The 12,106-nt window shown below is 36.5% G+C and overlaps 1 protein-coding gene across 4 annotated transcripts in view; it reads right to left on the bottom strand.

The window, feature by feature from the left end:
* stag1a (stromal antigen 1a) overlaps positions 1-11,573 on the bottom strand; it is a 59,572-nt gene extending 47,999 nt beyond the window's left edge. For all 4 annotated transcript variants that reach the window (XR_007180707.1, XM_048162295.1, XM_048162296.1 and 1 more), the window contains exon 1: positions 11,419-11,573. The gene's annotated coding sequence lies outside the window, so the exon portion shown is untranslated. The remainder of the gene's footprint in view (positions 1-11,418) is intronic.
* Between the last annotated feature and the right edge of the window lie 533 nt (positions 11,574-12,106).

Genomic DNA, 12,106 nt, shown 5'->3' with positions numbered 1-12,106 from the left:
GATAATGACAGTGCATGATTTTGAGGTTACACGTAAAAAGGTGCAGTTGCAAAAATCACTATTTTCATCCAAACTCATGATCTGATTGACTGGATAAGTGGAGACTTTCTGCCGTATACAGAGCAGGAGAACTACATTACATGACAAAACACATTAATGAAACTGGATCTGTGTAAGGCAGCAGCTTGAGTTCTCTGTTGATTTGTTCACCACAGTCTGTAATTCCATCTGCTCTCCTTGAATCACACATATTTCAGGACCCCGTCTTGTCCGTGAGAAAGAGCCCCAAGCATACAGAACATATGGAACATGATGAAGTAAAAGCCTTAGTCTGCACATAACCAGCCGAGTGCAGTGTTAACAAAAGGGCTTTGTTGAGACAAGCCATCGTCACGACCGCGGCTCTGAGACGTACGCTACAAAGAGGCCATTTACCTGTGGGACAGGAATGTCAGGTGAGGGGATGATGGCTGAGCAGAGAGACATTTTAAGAATGACAATCTTAAGCACACAGACAGACAGAAACAGAAAACCTGAGGATATGGGAATAAGCTGAAACCAGCAAGAGCCTGCTTGCTCAATATCAGTGCTATTTTAGTATAAAGATAGCATACTATTATAGTTTTTCCCCAATATTTTTAATTAGTTTTTTAAATATTACATTTTTTTCAGTTAACGATTATTTTCTTTCAAGTAACGAAAATGTATTTTCTGGATTTATATGTGCGTCCAGTGCTTCCCACACATAGACTTTACTTGGGCGGGCCGCCCACGTATAATAACGGCCGCCCAAGTATATTCGGAGACACATTTTTGCTTTTATTATTTTTATCCTCTTATACTTTTATATCCACGCAAGATAATGAAACCATCCGCGATCGATTAACTAGTTGTTTCGTACCGGCTCGTTATGTGTGCGTCAGAACTGTTTACTCCCACTAACATTCAAATGGGCGCTGCATTTTGCAAAGTCACAAGGGGGCGCTGTTGCGCGTTCTACAAGCTCGTGCAACAGCGCTTCAGACTGCTTCAAAGTGATTCTCAATCAATGAAAAGCGCAGATTTATGTCAAGCGATTGCTAATGAGCTCAAGTTGATGAATTATTACAATGTCTACTTTATGGCCTTTATATAAAATGTTTTAGACGATTGTAAGAATCTGAAGGATCAGTCTGCAACAGTACATACATTTCAAAATAAGAGTCCCGATGTATTTCGGGCTTGTTTATAATTAAAAGTCACACGCTTTTTCTTTTTCTTTTGGGCATTATTGGTATTTTGGTTACACTATAAATTGTATTTAATTTGATTTCCATTTAATTCATAGTAAATTATTGTAGTCTCCCCCACAGAAAGAAAAGACTAAGAACATTATTTGACACGTATATTATTCATTTTATAAATTTTACTAGTAAAATCTGTGTCCCATTCACTGAGAGAAACACTATATGACAGCAAGGAGAACATAGGAAAATGTGAACCATTTAAATGCTGTAATTTTGCATAATTTACAATGCATAATAATGCATAATATTAGTATGTAATTAAATGTAATATGTTATTTAATTAAAATTAATTTCAATAAATAAAAATACTGTTAAAAATCACACATTGTTTGTTTATCACATGTAGTAGACCATTTTTGTGCCGTGGGTAATAGGAGGATTTTTCGCCCGGCTACCACCACAAGTATATTTCAAACCTGTGGGAAGCATTGGCATCTATGACTAGATATTAAATCAAAACCAATCCAGACATACTAACTGCATTACAGGCATTCATAATAATGTCTTCATACAATGCCCCCCAAACTGGTCATTAATAGGTTGCTGTCACTTTAAGATGGAATGCACGGATCCAATATAATGATACACATCCGATTTCTTTCTCAACTGTTTCCGTTCACTTAAGACTGATGAGAATACTTGCCAAGTCTGGTATTTTGACTTATACTATGGGGTTGTTGAATGCTCGAATCTGATTGGTTGACGAACATTTTAAGTTGTACAATTTTTTCAGGGAAACGCACAGCTAAAGTAGTTTTAGGCAGGTCTTGACGGCATTACAGTTCCATATCACTTCGCCAAATGATTTTAGTTATTTCAATAGGTCCTCCAGCCTATGAATAATATAGTAAGCAATAGGATAATGAAACAAATTATTGTCATGGTTTTTGCTACAAAATACATTTTATTATGTCCTGAAAGGTCATACTCTCTTTCTCCCGCTGTCCCACTCAAACGCACACACATACAGTACACACACTCGCAAAGAAACTAATTAATCAGTAAAATAGTTTAGCAACTTAAAAGCTACATGACATTTCTCACAGGAAGGTAATAACGGTGTGGTTCTGGAGGTAGATAAACTTACAGTTTCGCTATTAGTAGAGACAATGCTGCCGAACACTGTTAGGAGATGTACAGACTGAGGTAGGCTAATTCCCTCTCTCTTAACTGCGTTAATAACTGCATTTAGTCTGCTATCAATGGCTTATGCCTCCATTACTAGCTCTAAAATGACATTTTGGAATTTGCAACGGAGGCTTGGGATGAGATGCGTGATAAAATTAGTCCCACACACAAGAGTGTTTTAAGGACAAAAACCTGAAAAATGTATTGAGACGCAACATCTGAACAGTGTCTTGACGTGTGGTAACCGTAGTATAAGTGGAATAATTGACTCCGGGCCACTGAATTATTAGAAAATAGAGCACACTCTGCTTCACAGAAGCTCTAAAGCGTGACATCATATCCTGGATACCAATATTTGGGATTTGAAGAAAGGCTAATATTGCATTCTTAATTCTTAACCAAAACTTAAAATGTCCACAGTCATGAATACGTAACTATGAATCCACACAGATTACATCTGTCACGTTGGCACTGTCATATAATCTACACTGTCAGCCATTTAGTTGTTCTGCGCTATTTCCCATGATTTCATGACATAGAAAAGTCTCAATAGAAGCAGAAGGTCATCTGGCTACTGTTTTAGGAATATTGCATATTTAGATATACAACTCATTTCACATGCTGATTTTTGCCCACTATAAAAAATAGCCATAATAATTGAATGTTCAAAAAGGTGAAAAAGGTCTAGCATCATTTGTTTGCAGAAGCCACTTGGTTTAAAATCTAATGCAAAGACATTCATACATATTTAAGTATTTAACCGCACTATATTATAAAGGAGCACGGTCTGCAGCAGCAACTCTGTGTAACATCTAAATCTCACAGACACAATACTGCACACTAATGAGATAAGGTGCTCAAAACAGCAGATGACTGACCCAGGGGACGTGAGAAGCCCTTAATCATAAGGGATCTTTCTCCACTGATGGGAAGTCTACAGGATTAACCCTGAAAGCAGAGCTCACTATAATCTTCCTTCATCACTGCTAAACAATACTACAGAGCAGCAGGAGGAAAAGCTCATAGGCTGTAAAACTGCTCAGTGTGTCATGGGTTCTCCTAAAACTGAAGTGCTGCAAGATCTAGTACAAACAATAGTGTACAAACATGGGTCATTCCATGTCAAACGAACCAAATTTTGGAAACTTTCCTGAATTTCTACTCAATTTCTTAATATCCTTTTAGATTTTGGTTCTTAAACTTTTCTTTTGGTATCTTCATTTTGAAGGTCCTATATGATTTAATTCCAGAGATACTGTAATCTCAATAGGGCTCTACGAATAAATTGTTTAAATTGTACACATTATCAATGGTAAAAACCAAAATGTGGGCCACTTTGTATACAGTTCATACTTTTTTTTTTCTTTTAAAGAGGAATTTCTAAAAAACAAATAATGTTTAAACTAGAAATTTTTAGTTATCTGTTTCCTTTTACCAAAACAATTGCATAGAACATTCCTATCAGAGTACCACAGGCTAAATATTATATCCAATGTTTGCATGCTTGTAACTCAAGAAATATATAAGATAGCTCAATATTATTTTACATTCTGGTTCTTCTTAGCAAACGTTTCTTGTGGTCTGTTAATATTTAAGACCCCATATGGTTCAGTGCCATAGATCTGACGATCTCAATGCAGCTCCATGTCCAAATTGTTGAATATTACCCATTTTCAAGGGTCAAAAACCAAATGTGGGTCACTTTGCATACAGCTGATACTTTCTGTAATTAAAGGGGAATGTCTGAAGAATAAATAATGTTAAAACTAGAAATGTAGCTTGTTTCCCTCTATCAAAACAATTGGATAATTGGATAATGGGGGGGGGGGGGGGTCAAGAAGTGCTTTTCCCATTTTTGAACTGTCATCATTTGCATATAATGCCTCAAAGATTGCTAATTTGCTAAAGTCAACAGATTTTACTAGTAGACCTAAAAATAGTGTAAAAATAAAATAATCATTCAAAATAATCAAAATAAAATCATTTTACCCCCCTATAATTTGGCTCAAAATCCTGACTTTCTTCTTCATTTATGCAAGTCTTCCACCAGAAAATAAATTTTCAAAAACAACATTTTTAGCCAGGTTGAGTTGACATGGAATGACCCACACACGCTGTGTCTCATCTCGCTTGCTGCATCCTCCGGAGGTCGCATTTGAAGGCTGCATACAGTACGTCATCAAGGCAGTCTCATTTAAGAAACGTAACAGTTAGATTACAAAGAAAGAAATTACAGTATTTTACACCTCATGAAGAATAACAATACATTTTATTAAACTTACTTTTCTTAAATAAGACATCCTTGATGACGTATGCAGCCTTCAAATGCGAACTCCAGAGGACACAGCCTCCGAAATGAAACGCAGATATAGTTATTCATTGGACACATGGACATTGATATCAACAACACAAGATATGGGAAACCGAGGCAATCACCCCCAGGTGGCTGGATGTCGTATAGGTCATAAACCCCGTCCTCTTCATGTAAGCAAATGGGACGTGAGCCAAATTAAACAATCATATTACGCTTCAAATAAATTAGTGCTGGGTGGTAAACCAGTTCATCCAGTAAACCGGTTTTAATTTCGCAACCGATATGTATATTTCAAATACGCCATACCAGTATTCTAAAATATAAAACGGGGGTGTAACATCATGATTGACAGCTGTGATTGCATTTAACCAATAATATTAAATTTTTATACTATCTTTAAGTAATTAAAATTTGGGCATCAAAACATTATAATGTACAAGATATTAATTTGCTAAATATTTACAGTATATACATTTTAAAGATTAACTTTAAGCTTATGATCTAAGACAGGGCTATTCAATTGGCTGCCTGTGGGCCAAATCCATCCCACCAAACATCTTCATCTGGCCTGAGGGCCCCCCACCTTCTACCCCCTATTTTCTTGGCATTGCAGCTAAATATTTTTAGATATGTGGCCGTTTTTGTTTCGCATGAGAAACATCAAATGCTAAACAAACCAGAAACATTACAAAAACAACGCTACTAGTTGAACTAGTGATCAGAAAAACAAAGATTTTCCAAACTTGTAATCAACTGAACTAATTGCTTCGCAAAATGATTCACTGTTTCGAAGCACAACCTCGTTTACTGAAATCACGTGGCTTTGGCAGTTCAATATGCGATCCGAAGCACTGGTTCAAGGCAAAAGTCTCGCAAAGGCTTCAAGCAGTGTTAGTAGGTTTTTGAAAGTGCCCATCACTAGTTTGAACTATGCAGCACAGCCCAGTGGATAACGCAGTGCTAGCTCAAAGGAGTTGCATTTACTCCTGGTCTGAACACCATCATTAAACAGCGCTGCGACATGGAGAACTGTTTCAATTCGACACACACATCTCTGTTGAAAATCACAAATCTCTCGAAGATTAAACTAGTTTTAAATCGGATGAAAGAAACAGCCTCGACATTCCCAACGAGAATACAGTCATTTATATTGTATTAGATTTATTAGGTGGGTATATATCATTCATTTTTGTTATAAAATTATGACAGTTTCTTTGTGAAAGTGTGTGTATAGTTTTCACCTGTGTTTAGGCTACTGTTTTTTGTTTATAACAAAGATTTTACAGAAACCTTTAAGGGATAGTTTACCCAAAAATGAAAATTCTGTCATCAGTTACTCACCCTCAATTTGTTCCAAACCTGTATGAATTTCTTTCTTCAGCTAAACATAAAGAAAGTTATTTTGAAGAATGTGGGTAACCAAACAGTTGTGGAGCACCAGTGACTTGCATAGTATTTTTTTTTCTATACTTAAGTCAATGGTGCCCCAGAACTGTTTGGTTACAAAAATTCTTCAAAATATCTTTCTTGGTGTTCAGCAGAAGAAAGAAATTCATAGAGGTTTGGAACAACTTGAGGGTGAGTAACTGATTTTGGGTGAACTATCCCTAATATCATCTGACCATAGTAGTGAGCAGCCAGTTAAGTTTTACCTGTGGTTAAGTCAGTTGCACTGTCAGAATATTTTTATGTAAGCCTATAAATAATAATATAACATAGTGATCTTGATATCCCTGCTAATCCATATACCAAATCCTGGTACAACTGATGAAATTAATAAAACACATTTAATGCGCATCAAACCTGAAAAACAAAGGCAGACCGTTGACTAGTACAAAATCACTTAACTAGGTGGGGTGTGTGAATGCAGCTGTGGCTTTGAGGCATGACATTGTGCTGACTTCCTGCTTTTTTTTTCCTGGAGGGTTTGTTCAGCAGAGACACCAAACACACATTAACTCTGAAAAAGAGAATGTCCTGAAGACTGAGAAAGACATTTCGCATTCTCTAAGGTTACACGCACACATACACAGCAGCAGCTGGTGCTGAATGTGTGAGAAACTACAGTAATAACTGATGAGACAGATCCACTGGGAGCTTCACTAGAGGCTAGCAAATGTGTTTCACCAGAAGACAATACCATTATATTCTACACAAACGGCAACCTAAACAACAACAAAGGCACTTTCATCCCCGCAGTAGTGAGTCTGCACTGGTCACATGCAGTTGAATGGGACAGGCAGAATGCTTTTGTGTTGGTGTCACTGCAGCAGCAGTCATGGCCGTCCCGCTGCAGGCGCTCACAAAATGGAGACTGCAGGAAAGGGAGGAGAGACTCAGCATGGAGTCGTCTTACTCTCAGTGCTGCTGCACATTAACAAGCTTCAATCACATTCTTTCACTGAACACAAAGGACCCATTCACGTCTGTTTTAAGGATAACGCCGGCAAGGAAGATAATCACATATCCGTACTGTCAGACTTTTTGGAGCAGTGTGCTGACAAACTGAAGATGTCAGGTGAAATAATTGGTAATCTCACAGATCTGCTACAGGCCCCCGGCTGACGGGAGGAGCGCAGTTACTGCCAATGCTGGTTCTTTGAGTCTGGCCACTGTTTGACTCAGTATTGATCTTTATTAAAACTAATATTCAGCTTTTTTCCTTTTTTGTTATATGATGGTGTATCGTGGAAACTTTTTACCATGCCTTCATTATCATTTTAACTTTTTAATTGACTTAAATGTCAATATTTTTCCTTGGTTCTATACCCAAACGTTTTATCTTGAGTATAAGTACCATTATGAAAATGATTACATGATAATCTAAATAAAGTAAAATAAACAAATACCTATTTTACATTTATTTAGTAAAATTCATATCGATTTTTACACAATTTATGACTATCCCTCAGTTTTTTTTTCCCACACCATTATCAACAACTTTGCCCCAGTAAAGTTTTTAAAGGTTAGTGTACTTGCTTACCAAGGAAAGATGAAATATGAAATTTACAATGTAATTTCCACTGCAGTATGTTATTACACCCAATGTACTGCTTGAGATGTGGTGGAAATGAGATGGAAGTGACACTTCCAGCAACAGCAGAATTCTCCTGTGATGCATCATGTATGTTCACTGTTGGACAAGACAAAATAAATAAACTACTGCGAGTGTGAAAAGTGTTTATTAAGAGCATTAATTTTCTAAAAGATTAGAAAAAAAAACATGTAAATTAAAGTAGATAGTCTGACATAGTAAAACAGCCTCTCTCGTATGCTAATATGATTTTAGTATCAACAGACTGAACCTTTCAACTCATTCACCCTTTTCATTAGACAGTCTTTGGCCTCAGGCCTGACAAAGACACTGATTAACTGCCAGCAAACAATCTGCTGTGCCGTGCCAAGTGAATGAACTCAAAATCTATTCAAAATCAACACTATTTTAGGTAAAGCTAATTTTGTGTTTATCATTTTGCATGAATAAAAGCAGATGTACAGCAATCTTTCAGTAAAGATAAATAATACAATCTTCTTATGGATCTGGTCAAATGTACTGATGCAAAGAAGCTGAAACTTATTCAGAATTTTAAACCTAAACATGTACAAATGTAGAGGGTATGTGTCATTATTCATTTTGTATCTAGCCTAGTATGTTATGTATAAATGAGCTCAAGATCACAATGAATGCTCACCTAAAGAGCATGATCTATATTCATGCACTAATGCCAGATTCATCTGGTTTATCTAGATAATACACAAACAGACAGAGCTGGCCTTTTTTCGAAGTTGAAATGATTTTTTTTCTGCATTTCTGGCACTAAAGTAAACCCTGCTGACATCAAACATATCATTCTGAACAAGCACCCTTGCAATTATTTAAAAAAAAAAGACATGTGTAAGTAAACACACCTTTTAACAGACTGTTAGAAAGGAAGATGTCATTATGATTGGTGATAATGGTGAACAAATGGAGACAGAACAGGTTTTGGCTGCTAAGGGACTTGGTGAGCATGAGAAAAGGGATAGTTTACCTAAAAATTAAAGTTCTGTCTAAATCATTTACTCGCCCTCAAGTTGTTCCATTTCTTTCTTCTGCCGAACACAAAAGAAGATATTTTAAAAAACGTCGGTAACCCAACAGTCGATGGGCCCCGTTGACTTCCATAGTATTTTTTTTCCCCCATACTATGGAAGTCAATCAACTGTTTGGTTACCCATATTCTTCAAAATATCTTCTTTTGTGTTTCATACACAACAACTTGAGGGTGAGTAAATGAGGACAGAATTTTCATTTTTGGGTGAACTATCCCTTTAAACACTTCTAACCAAAAACATCACAGCTCTTGTTCTCATTGATGCGCCCTGAGATCACTGACTGAACGTAATGGGGTACTCAACACCTTTCAGTTTTGCATAGCAGGATTTTGTATTTTCAATCCATTAGGAAAAGTAAATGCAAAGTAGGAAAGCAAGTACATGGTTGGCTTGTTATAATAGTCTCTTTTCAGTCAGGTATACATTTCACACACTGAACTGGAGTCAGCTTTCTCCAGATGGTTTTTTAATGGCCACACTTTCAACCACAGGATGTGCTACGTGCTCATGCCGATTTCTTTTGGGTAACTCTGCACAAAAAAGGGTTACATTATTTGCACATCACAGAAAAAGTCAGCTAGTGGTTTTCCTGACCGCTGCTTGACTCGAAGTGCAACGCTATGCGGGACACATTTCTGCAACATTACAGCAATATTACAATATTGACATTTAAGGCTGAAGAAGAGAGGGCACAGCACAAGATCTTAACATTACAGAACACTGCATGAAAGCATAAAATTCATATGATTTAATGTTAAAATAAAAGGACTGTATAAGAAAAAATCTTTCCAGGGCTGTCGGCTTGAAAATGTATGAAGTTGTTGTTTTGATGATCACAGGAAACAATAGGCTTACATTTCAATACTTTGTATTATTTACAGGTCTCAAATAGCACTTCCAGAATAACACTCAGGGATCCCACACCATTTTCACCAACAAAATTTCAGCCATTTATAGAAATAATTTTTTTAATTTTATGTGAAAAAAAAATAATTCATATTTTAAAGCTGAACATACAACAAATAAGGATAACAAATATTTTCCAAGAAATTTCATGACATTTTTAAAAAATACTTTTAGTATTTTATTTATTCAATGACTTGTCAGTGGATTTTTAAGATTAATTTCCAATTTTTTTTACAGATTTTAATAACTTTCCAAAAAATTTTAAATTTCCAAATATTACCAGGTTTTCCAAGGCATTAATTTTGGAATTCATTATTAAATCAGTGTTATTTTAGCATTATGTATATGCACTACTATAGTTTTTACTACTTTAGATTTTTACTTGTGTCATCTTTATTTTTTAATAATTCTATTTAGCTTAATTTATCTTTATTTCAGTTTTAGTAACTTTAATACTTCAACTTATTTCAGTTGCCAAGGCAGCATTTCTAATTTATCTCTAATTTAAGTTTTTTTTGTTTTGTTTTTTTTAAAAAATGGTAAGATTAATCTAAAATTTATATTTTATTTTGGCTTTATTTAAAGTAATGCAACTAATTTTAATAGTTTTAGTTGGCAACAAAAGCACTGCTTTACACTACAAAACGTTTCTCCCAGGAAATCCAATAAACCTTTCTCGGCCAAAAAGAAAAAAGAAAAAAAAAAGAAAAATCTTGGAATTGCATAACATAAAACAGAGAACACATGCATAATAAACAGAAGATTTGGGAGTGTCCCTGTGTTTTTGAGATACAGCTGAACTTTACAGAGAATAACTGCTCCAAAATAGTAAAAAGTTGAGAATAACTGCTCCCAAATATTACATTTCAGCCACAACACATTTACCAAAGGGCCTTTAAAATAATTTAGAATTAAATTGCCTCATTAGCCAAATTGACATGCTGAAAACCTGCCCGAGTCAAACAGAGAAAAACTAGTAATAACACAGGTGAGGTGTGGGCTGACTGTGAAGTTTCACTATTAGTGTGATCTTCCTTCAGTCTGAGAAAGTACAAATGAAAACAAAGGTGAAAACTCAACCCCTCCCCCTCACAGTCTCACACACACTGAAGTCTCTCACATTATATTCCTCTATTATAGCAACAGTATTACACCTGTCTGGCTCCTTCTTCTCTCCTCACATCATCTCTCACACTGGGATTAATCATGTTATCAGGATTCAAGCACACCAGATTACATTTTAAGCCTGCTGTTGACAAGACAGTAATAATTTCTTGGCTTTGACAGATTAAATAACGGGACCTTCATTATAGGGGAAGAAAACTTGAGAAACAAACCAGCATCAACTCAACCCCGCAGCAATCAGTGCCATAAACTGATCATTATATAATGAGTGCAGCTCACTGTCGGCGACAAACCCGAGACAGCTCTGCAGACATATATGAGCTCAATTACACTCAAGAAAATAAGCCCGTGTCTTCATGACCGAACCGTGTGTGCTCACAGAGCCGCAGACGAGCAGCCAAAGCTCGGCTACGGGTGTGTGGATCTGGCCTGAGGAGATGCAGTCAGTGTGAGAGCAGAGGAGAAGCCGCCCATCCCCCACCAGCCCCGCTGTCCTCCATCTTTAATCTCCAGACCCGCTACCCTTCACACACCACTAACGGCACAAAAACGCATACAACTCACCTGGGGTGCTCATGGTCGTAAAGGTCAGCGTTCCCGCTATTCGAAATTCGATAAAAGTTTTGCTAAATATGGATTTTTTAATTGAAAATTGGACCAGGAGAAGGAACCGCGCCTTTCAGAAGAGCAGCAATCCTAAACCGCCATCTGGTGGCATTTTCCACAATCGAATGGCGCGCGTTGACATCGGAGCCCGAGCGCCCTCTGGCGGACACAGCCGAGAATAGCCGAGACTCAGCGGGCGGCAGGGGGAGGAGGAGAGACCCTCATAACCAGGACAAGCATGTCTGCAGTTTACACGCTAAATTAGCACAAATTTGATGCTGATGTGTTTCTTCATAAATAAAAAAAGAGAGAGAAGTTATTTGTGACTATTGGCGTTTAAACTATAGGATGATAAAACATTATTGGACAACATTATAGGATTTATTTATATACAATAGCCTATTTCATTGTGTAAATGAATGTTTCAGGAGCACTAAAAATTATAAAAACCCCTGCAATTGTGTTTGAACTTAATATAATTTTTCTAATATGTATTATAATGATTTTCATTCCTTTTAACTTAGCATAGCATATGTGGCCAGTGAATGATCAGTTGGTTTTATCATTACAGGCATGATTATGTTTTACTCCCTTTATTCCTGATTGCAATAATTGAATCTCGTCGGCTGGTTTTTCTTTGCTGTTC

This window comes from Megalobrama amblycephala, linkage group LG17, assembly GCF_018812025.1.
Source record: "Megalobrama amblycephala isolate DHTTF-2021 linkage group LG17, ASM1881202v1, whole genome shotgun sequence".
NCBI lineage: Eukaryota > Metazoa > Chordata > Actinopteri > Cypriniformes > Xenocyprididae > Megalobrama > Megalobrama amblycephala.
Note: the sequence above shows the minus strand (reverse complement) of the source record. Positions and strands in the feature narration are given on the sequence as shown.